This window comes from Musca vetustissima, unplaced genomic scaffold (assembly GCF_032173495.1).
Source record: "Musca vetustissima isolate MV318-11 ecotype Yass unplaced genomic scaffold, APGP_CSIRO_Mvet_v1 utg31836, whole genome shotgun sequence".
Classification (NCBI taxonomy): domain Eukaryota; kingdom Metazoa; phylum Arthropoda; class Insecta; order Diptera; family Muscidae; genus Musca; species Musca vetustissima.
Window position 1 is genome coordinate 36,308 of NW_026880642.1, and position 10,571 is coordinate 46,878.

The following is a 10,571-nucleotide window of genomic DNA, read 5'->3' on the forward strand; positions in this document are numbered from 1 at the left end:
TGGCAACCCTAAATTATGTTTGTGGTTAATCTTAAAAGATCGGAGTTATTAGTTCAATATATATTGCCGCATGTATTCAGTCTAAGATGTTTCGAGAGCGACGCATGGTTGGTGAAACCACAAACCACGATAAAAACCTGCGAAACAAATTAACTGCAAACTCAAGCATTTATATGGAATTTTTTGACGTAATCAATTATTTCTTTCATAATCATCTGCGTAAATACATATGTAGTATATGTGTATTTGTGATAATATTTTATATGCAAATTAAATATGTTTTTTTAAAATGCTAATGTTTTAGAATATTCCACACATATAATTCAGAGATTTCTCTTAATTTGTTTTTATTTTTCTCGCTGATGCGAAAAATGCTCCAAAACGAATTGCCATAATTTCCTCAAATCTCATTATTAAAAGCTAGTTCACTTACTTTGTAGGCACATAGATTTACATTGAGTGTTCCGTTTACTGTGACATTGAAATAGTTTTCTTTTACAAGTGGCAGCGACTGCTGCCGGTAGGCCTGCCTTCCTGCCAGCTTGCCTTCTTCTTCCATGTAATCATTGCACCAAATATCTTCAAAGCAATTAAAGTTTTAAACGATGTCACACAGCTGGAGGCCAGGAAATTTTCAATTGGAAATCTAAAGAAATTGCAAATAACGAAGCGACTAGCTAGAGATTGGGAATTTGTACGCTGTGTAATTTTTTATGATTCGTTGCTGTTGGTGTTTTTTTTTCAATCATGAACTACATATAAATCATATAATGCAATTTCATTGTGGTGGTCTGCGGTAAATTGTAATGGTTGAGATAATTTAATACCAACCTAAGCTATGGGTTTGAGAGAATCATAATTTACTATAACGACAGATTTAGAGAAGTAAGAATAAATAGAATTTCTACAAATATCGTAGAAAATAATGTATTATATTCTAGAATAGAGGCTTTACCAAACAAATATGCGTTGTTTATTATTTTTAGGGACCCGCACTATAATATAACGTTCAATAAGACTTATTATTATTATCTTTTTCAGTATTTTTAATAAATAGCGTTGATTTTTTATGAATATTTTTTCAAGGACCAAGAACCAATAAAGGTCCATCAGCCCAATAAGCGTGAATTTTTAGTGAATATATTTTCAAGGACCATCAGACAAATAAGCGTGGATTTTTTAATGAATATTTTTTCGAGGACCATTATACCAAGAAGCGTGGATTTTTTAATGAATATTTTTTTAAGGACCATTATACCAAGAAGCGTGGATTTTTTAATGAAGACCAAGAAGCGTGGATTTTTTAATGAATATTTCAGACCAAGAAGCGTGGATTTTTTAATGAATATTTCAGACCAAGAAGCGTGGATTTTTAATGAATATTTCAGAGCAAGAAGCGTGGATTTTTTAATGAATATTTCAGACCAAGAAGAGTGGATTTTTTAATGAATATTTCAGACCAAGAAGCGTGGATTTTTTAATGAATATTTCAGACCAAGAAGCGTGGATTTTTTATGAATATTTCAGACCAAGAAGCGTGGATTTTTTAATGAATATTTCAGACCAAGAAGCGTGGATTTTTAATGAATATTTCAGACCAAGAAGCGTGGATTTTTTAATGAATATTTCAGACCAAGAAGCGTGGATTTTTTAATGAATATTTCAGACCAAGAAGCGTGGATTTTTTAATGAATATTTTTTTTCAAAGACCAACATAAAAGCGTGGATTTTTAATGATTTTTTTTCTAAGACCAACATATAAGCGTGGATTTTTTAATTGTTTTTTTCAAGGACCATCAGACCATTTAGCATCGACTTTTTAATGATTTTTTTTCAAGGACCATCAGACAAATAACCGCGGATTTTTTAATGAATATTTTTTCAAGGACCATCAGCCCAATAAGCGTAGACTTTTAATGAATATTTTTTCAGGGACCATTTTTTCAAGGACCATCAGCCCAATAAGCGTGGACTTTTTAATGAATACTTTTTCAAGGAGTATAAAACAAATAAGCGTGGATTTTTTAATGAATATTTTTTCAAGGAGCATCTGACACATAGGCGTGGATTTTTTAATGAATATTTTTTCAAGGATCATCTGACACATAGGCGTGGATTTTTTAATGAATATTTTTCTCAAGGAGTATCTGACAAATAGGCGTGGATTTTTTATTGAATATTTTTTCAAGGATCATCTGACACATAGGCGTGGATTTTTTAATGAATATTTTTCTCAAGGAGTATCTGACAAATAGGCGTGGATTTTTTATTGAATATTTTTTCAATGACCAATAGACCAAGAAGATTGATTTTTTTTAATATTTTTTCAAAGACCATTAGACCATGAAGCGTGGATTTTTGAGTGAATATTTTTTAAGGACCATCAAACAAATAAGCGTGGATTTTTAGTGAATATTTTGAGAGTTGTACGTAAATACTTAGCCATTTTGATATTCTTTTGTATTAGCATTAGCATTATCATTCTTTTGAATTAGCATGACTAGGAAAGTTAGCTTCTAATTTTCTGTTTTGTCTGGTTCTAAGACGTTTTAGACGCCAAAATTATTAGCCGAACATCCAAATCTTTAATGAGAAAGGGAATCTGGCCAACTAATTGGAAGGGCTGTTGTGCTAATGATCGATCAATATTCAGCGAAAAAATAAACTAAATCCTTTCTGTTTAAAATTAGAAAATTTGCATTTATGTCGTTAACCCCGGGAAAACGAAATTCGAAAATTATGCCAGGGTAAGAAAGAAGAATTGTTGATCGGTCAATAGGGTACAAATATCAGTCCATGATGGGAATATAGTCGGTAGAAAGTTGGAGTTCCGTGGTAGTTATGTAAGGTATCATCTGGTCGGCCCGTCCGGCTACTCCACCGCTAACTGGAGAAGAAGAGCTGTTGATCGGTCAATAGGGTGCAAATATCAGGTAATATTGTCGATGCTGGGAATATAGTCGGCAGGAAGTTGGAGTTCCGTGTTAGTTATGTAGGGTATCTTCTGGTCGGCACCGTCCGGTTATATCGCTAACTGGTTTAAAGATCAATAGGACAGATATTTTAATGCATATTTTTAATAGAGCGGGAAGAGAAAAAAACGTAGATTTTGTAAAGGTCTATCATAGCCGTAGAATTGAATTTGATCAACTAGTACGTCCCTGATGAAAGTTAAACAGATGGAGTTCTAGAAATCTCAAGTATATTTCTGCATAAAAAATTTGTTTCGGAAAAACTTATTGCCTAAATTCTGAATTATTTTCAGGAACAAAATTCATTCTCTGTTGTTTTCTACCAACGAGGTATACCACAAGTTTTGTTCTTAAGTCTTTTGTTTGGTAACATATCTAGGTTATACGAAATACCTATAAATAATTTTTTTTAATTTGTAGTGTACTTGCTTATATGTGAAACATTTAAATGAAAGTAATAATTTTTAAATATAAAAAACATTTACACAGCAAAAAAATCTTAAATTTTCCATAACCCTTTGGCAACACTTATAACATGAACAGCATACCGGAAATCTATTTTTTTCGGCCCAGTTTATAATTCACATATACAACCGCATATGTTATTAGAGTACAATCATCAAACAGTTTTTTTTTTTTTTTTTGTTCACATCAAATATATTCGACAACAAATATATTAAAATTAGCGTTAATAGCAAAAAAAGAAAGAAAACCTAAATAATGGTACATCGGCCAATCAGAAACAGGTAAAGCTTAACCACAAAACTCTCTTTTTATCTCAAGCTCTTTGCTGTTACTTTCTCCACCTTATTGTTATTTGCGTTAATAACATAGTTTTAACAATATGGTTCATATATAGTTTTGTTTTACAAGAGAGCTTACGAAATATGTGCGTACTCTTGTAAATAGTTAGTTGTCTCTTACTAGTATGTAGTAGTATCTCTCAATACAATCATAACTGGTATAGGTGATGAGTGCACACACGAATTGGCACAATGAGAAAATGTGTTAAAACATTTATGCCTTAAGGGAATTTATGTTTTTGGCTGCTGTTTTGACTACCTTAAAATGAAGAGTAGCGCTTTGAAGAGTAATTTTGAATGCTTGCGGCTGATATTTAGTTATACAAACACTAACGAATTGTACTGTCTGCCAGTGTTATCATAACTTGAAGATTTATTTTAATGGAGCAAAAAAAGGAAAAATAATAGTACTTCTTATCGAAAAGTAATACACAATATGAAAGATGATGAAAATCTTACAAATTGAATCCATCGATTTCACTTTTAACTACTTTCTAAATGTAATATTAAACAAATAACACAGGTCTACCCTCAAACATGTATAGTCTCACGTTCAAAGTATTTTTTAAATTGTCAGAGCCTGATAAACAACTTTCCTGAATGTCTCATTATTGGAAAATGCAATTCAAATTCCTGCCCAACGATACGCGAAATTATCTAAATTCGGTGCAAACTAAACGAAATCTGAACAAGTATGAAATAATCAAAAATTGTAGTTTTAGTTATATGTGAAATACGTTAAAATCTGTCCACAATCTCTAGACCCACATTTTAGTATACCGACTAACTGTGTCGATGTGCATCCATCTGCCCATTATAGTTTGTAAATGCGATATAGGGCACATTTATAGACCAATAGCCAAAGAAGATCGGTTAATATTACGGGGTGAACAACTTCATTTGTGTGTGTTCTTCTGGTCCTACAAACCTACAAAATTGATATATAGGAGATGGAAAGGACCAACATCTTTTTTCTGTCAACTTAGAGTTTTCTAGTCATTCTAGAGGCCACTATTATAACCGAACATAACAAATTTTACACGGGGAAAGGATCCGACCAACTATTTTTTAGGGTCATGTGAACCAAGAATTTTGTGTAAAATATCTAGTTTGAATCGTTTATTCCGGGAACTCTTGATCTCTTATCGATGATTATCGCCCAGGCGCGAAATATAGATCTGCAGAAAATTAGAGTTATTAAAATTTCTTCTCCGGAATGTCTGCAATTTTCTCAGAGCATGAACAACTTCGAGCAGACAATTTACAAAGATCAATTTAATGGGTATTTGGAGACATGCTGGAGGGTAAAGAAATCGAGGAGCAATTTTAGTTTAGGGGCTCATCTCGGATTTTATATATTATGTTAACAAGGGCAGTCCATATTTCCTGAAATGCATATTTTCAGAACGTCGACATTTATGTACCGATGACGGTAATATGGACATGATTGTAAATTATTATTGTTAGAGATGGGTAAATAGCCATTTGCGGGTATTCGTTTGGGTATTTCAAGTTTCTGTTATCAAATCGATTTAAAAAGGATAGTTTAACAATACCTTAAAGGCGTGGGTAAAAACTTGGGTAAATACCCGAGTATTTACCAAAAAATTGGCTCATTGGTTTTTATGTCAATGAAACTACTGGTATGGAAAATGGGGTTTCTGGGTCCAATTTTTGATATAGCCACCATATAACCGTGCCTATTAGACACATCTTACAATCAAATTGGTTATAATTTGGCAGATTGAGATCCCTTTTTGCACAAAATATTCATGCAAAATGTGTCCGCGTAGGTTTCATTTCTTTGCAGCCCCCATATAATGGTCCACGATTTCGGACCCCATATAATGGTCCACGATTTACCCAAAAGCTGCCGAACCACTTGACGTAGGCTAATAATATTTGACACAAATGGTTAATATATCATCATAATTTCCCGTGTGCAAAATGGGGTCTTCACAACACACGTCAAGTGGTTCGGCTGTTAAAAAGAAAGAAGGAAAAAGAAAGTTAATACAGAAAATATTTAATATGGATCAATAGACTACATTCATATATATATATATAGCCTTTATAGACCTAGTCGTATTTTATATTTCGTGTTATTGGAGGATGAAAAATATATTTGTAGGAACATTAGGCCCATATTTTGACATTCGTATAAAATATCCGATTCCGCTTAGTAATTTTAATAATAGCACCTCATACCAAAGTAACTGAAATTTGGGATTTCGGGTTCGGTGTGTTGTTTTACCAGACTTGTGTTTAGGTTCAAACAAACCAGGTTGGTTTTTGAGCCAAGTTCATTGTCGTCCATTGTATTCATAATAAAATTTTGCATTAATTACAAGTCAATAATTTTAATAACATCATAAATAATCAATGTAAATTTTAACATAATAATTTTTTTCTTAATAAAGCAAACAATAAATTTAAAATATTAATTATTATATTATATTCAGAAAGAGAAATTATGTTAGTTATTATCAAAACCCCACATTACTCTTCCCATTACTTCAGCAATTACTCTTATTTATTTGAATAATTAAACTATAGTTCACACACAAGCAAACACAATGACTTTGCTCCGGCAATAACAAATTGCTTATCTGCCTTAAGAGAATCATACAAAAACATTGAGCCCAAACATCTAAATGAGTATCCACTGCAAAATTCCGGTGTGGTGAGTTTGATCAATTGAAACAACTGAGCATTACGAACATCAATGGACGTTATAGCGTGTCTGTAGTTGTGAGCACACTTGCCGCAAGGTTTTATTTGCCGCAGGACTTAAACCATTTAGTTGAGTGTCATACTTTGAGCTGCGAGCAACAACGGTCGGATGGCGATGACGGAATCGTGTTAATCGTGCTACTACTTGTGTTGTGTGTGTTTTCATTTGCTTTATGCTGGGGATAATTTTGTATTCTGTGTTGTGGATACTCAAAGCAAAAGCAAAAAACAAATCGTGGACGTGTGTGTGTGTGTGTACGAGTGTACGCGCGAGCTCAAGAAGTGTGTGTGTGTTCGTTTGATAGTTGGTGCTCAAATAAAAGTTACTATTTGTGGCTGGCTGCTGTTCTCCATTGGTGTTTTATGTAAATGTGTGTGTGTGTGTTTAACTGAAACAAATAAGAAAACGAAGAAAAAAAGAGTTGTGTTGCGTCTACCGCAACAACAACAAAAATAACAACAACTACAACAGTGATAATAGCACACAAAATAAAGTCAATAGCACTCACTTCGGGGAATACTTGTACTTACCGCAATAACAGCAGCAGCAACAACAACACAAGTGTGTCCAATGGTCATCGTCGTTGTCGTCGTGTATAAAATAAATATATTTGTAATGCACATAAATAAGAAAAATATTCATAAATAAAATTGTAAGTGAGAGAAACCGAACGAAAAAGAAAAAAAAAATCACAATAAGTAAAAAAATCAACAACAAAAAAGAGAGCAAAGTTTGTTTATTTTATTTTGTTGCTGTTGTTCTTGTTATTACTCTACAATTTATTTATCTCAACGTCTGAAGAATGTTATACAAATATTTTTTTGTTTCGGTTTATACGACGCGAATGTTGTTATGTTGTGATCGCACACACAGAATTTGAAAATTTTTGCGGTTTACGGTTTATGTTTTGAGATTTTTACTGGCGATCGACACACAAATCGATCGATTAAGAAGGAACAACAAGTGTTTGTGCTTTTATTGATAATCAAATATAAGAAAAAAAAAATTATACAAAGTAAGAAATTTATTAAATTTTAAAATCGATGTCGACTGAAAAATAAATTAATATAATCGTATGACAAAAATGCTTTAAAAAAGTAATAATAAATGCACAATGAATAAAAATGAAACACGTTACAAAAGTCATACAATTAAGAACAAAAAAAAATAAAATACAAAAAAAAAACAAAATTCAAAAAAAAAAAATACAACAAATGATAATTGAATTACAACAACACATTTTAAAGTCCAATAATTTGTTTATATGAATGCAAATAAAAATTATAATAAAAAATCTGTAAAATAATAATAAAAAAATAGTTTAATAAAAAAAATTACTGAGAAATAAAAACGAAACTTGTAATAATACAGTGAAACAAGATTTTGGGTGCTCGAAAATTCCTTTGACAAATATATTTAAAATTCCAAAAGGACAAATTCCCTGTTTTTAGCTGTTTACTCCAAAGATCATGAGAAAAAAGCCTTATATCTGTCTTTGAGGCAAATGCAGGTTATTTCTAAGACGACGTGTCATCGGTCAAATCGAATGAGAAATGCTTTTATAAAACCTGTCATAGATTTATTTCGAGTCCTTGTGCATATTTCCTGAAGAGCAGGGGAGAGAAGGGCACCTTTGAACCTTTTTTGCTTTCAAGCCTCATTATATTCTATTTTATAATTATTGACATTTAAAAAGTTTCCTGTTTTAATGAACGATGCCATTTTGTTCATATAAGCCCTGAAAGGGGGCAGCTCGAAACAGTGCTTGGACAGTTCATTTCTTGTAGTTATTATATATATAAGTTTTGGATGCTCGGTCATTCTTTGTATGTCATTTATGTACTTCTAGCCTGCTATATCAGGACGGGTCGTTTTGGATCGCTAAACGGCTTTTGAATATTTTGAATGACACTTTTTTTAAAATTTGGTGAATTTTTTATAATAAACGTAATTCTATGAGGTACAAAAAGTCACCATATTTAAAAAAAAGTGTCATTAAATGCACAGTTGCTTTTGTACTTGAAATTGGAAAGAGGTCAAAATGACTGCCTTCGGCGTTCTAGTGTTAAGTACTGTAGGTTCAACTACAAAAACTTCGACCGAAGATAACGACTGGAGAAATAAGATCTTAAAATTTAATTCAAAATACGAGTCTAGAGGGAAAATCACAATGCTATTAAGAAGAAAATAAGTAGAAATGTGTCAGTCTGGGTTTTCGACAGATATATGAGTCGTTTATTTTTAAATTTGTTTAAGTCCATTTTAGTTTCAGAGACACATTTTTGAAACAAATCAGATACATACCCTGAAATATCTCAATATAAGAAATAAGTAAAAAAATGTCAGCATGTGTTTCCGACATATATAGGACTTGTTTATTTTAAAACTTTTTAAGTCCATTTTAGTTTCTGAGACATATTTTTGAAACAAATCAGATAAAAACACTGAAATATCGCAATATAAGAAAAAAGGACTTTAATCACTTTCAAAAAGAAAAAGAAAACGACTTGTGCACCCTCAGCCTGTAACATATCGTACGTAGTATACACTTACCCTGTCTTTTGTGGGGGAGGCACCAATGATGATCCGATAGTTTCGCTTCATATCAAATTTACAAGATTTCAAAAACTTTGACACTTTGTGAGGGCGGTACTAGAAGGAGTGGACCGTGGGACCAACGGACCGATGGTTTTCATTTTTGGACTAGATCCTGGCTTGGCAAACATAATACGATGTGTAAATGAAGTTGTACATTCAATACCTGAAATCGATCGGATCTTTTATATGGGGGCTATTGTATGGTATCAAACCTCTTACCAAAAGGCTTCTTCATCGCCAGTGCAATATTTCGCGAAATTTGCACCCAATTGCCCGATTCTCATATCCGAATCACGTTTTCCGATGGGAACATTTACGCCATAAAATTAAAATCTAGCTTTTCTCCTCTAAAATATGTGATAAAGTTTACGATCCATAAATTGTATCGGTTTAAAGGTCAACCACTTCTCTCGGAGATACTATCAACATCTCAGGTCAAATTTTGTAATTTTTCACACAAAAGTCTGGGTCTATTTGACCGATTATCATGAGAAGTGTCATGTTTATTCCTTGGTCAAATTCCTTTTCTTTTTTTCTGTTCGGGTCATAATTATGGGCTCCAGAACAACCAAAAAACAAACAATATATATATATTTTCATTTCATTGCCTAAATATTAACCGGTCATTACCAAAAACAATAGGGGTCTCTTTGGACTGTACCCGTCTTATAAGCAAAATCTTGAAACGATCGCTCAATAACTATTCCCCTGCTTTTATCAGGGAACACATATATTTTTTAACAAGTGACGTATATAAAACAACTTTAACATCAATTCCAAAAAATAATATTTGACTATGCTTAAAAGCTGTACTAAAATTATGTATTCTATACTACGTATAATCCAATTTTATGTTTTCTCATTTTCAATAAAAAACTTAGAACGCAACATTAAAACATAATATGATAAATATTTGATTTTATTATTTTTTTTTTCTTTTCAAAACATTATTTATTATTCATACTTTGAAAATGTTATTATGGATATGTGTATGTTAAAGCTGAGAGTGTGTATGTATGTGTGTCTCATTTGTTTACTAGTGATTATAATTTAATTGATAAAAACCATTGAACAACAATAGCAACAACTAGAGACGTTCACATTGTCGCAAAAGGCGATTGTAATTGTTGGTGTTGTTGTTGCTGTTTATTATTATTATTGTGACCGACACGGCATCTTGCCGTCGGCAATGGAATGGATCAACAAAATATGCGGCATATATACTTTTAAGATATTTTATTTTTGCTCAGTATTTCTGATTCGTTTTATGTTTGGGATTTTTTTTTTTTTTTTTTTTTTGTAGAGAAATAATTAAAAGATTTTTTTTTGGAATTTTGCAAGTGACTGAGTGCGAAGAAATGTGTGTCAATTGGTTTTAAATATTTGTTTATGAGAGATGATAAGATACTTTAGAGGAAAGTAATGTGAAAAAGGTCCAAATCATTTATATTTTTTAATGTATTG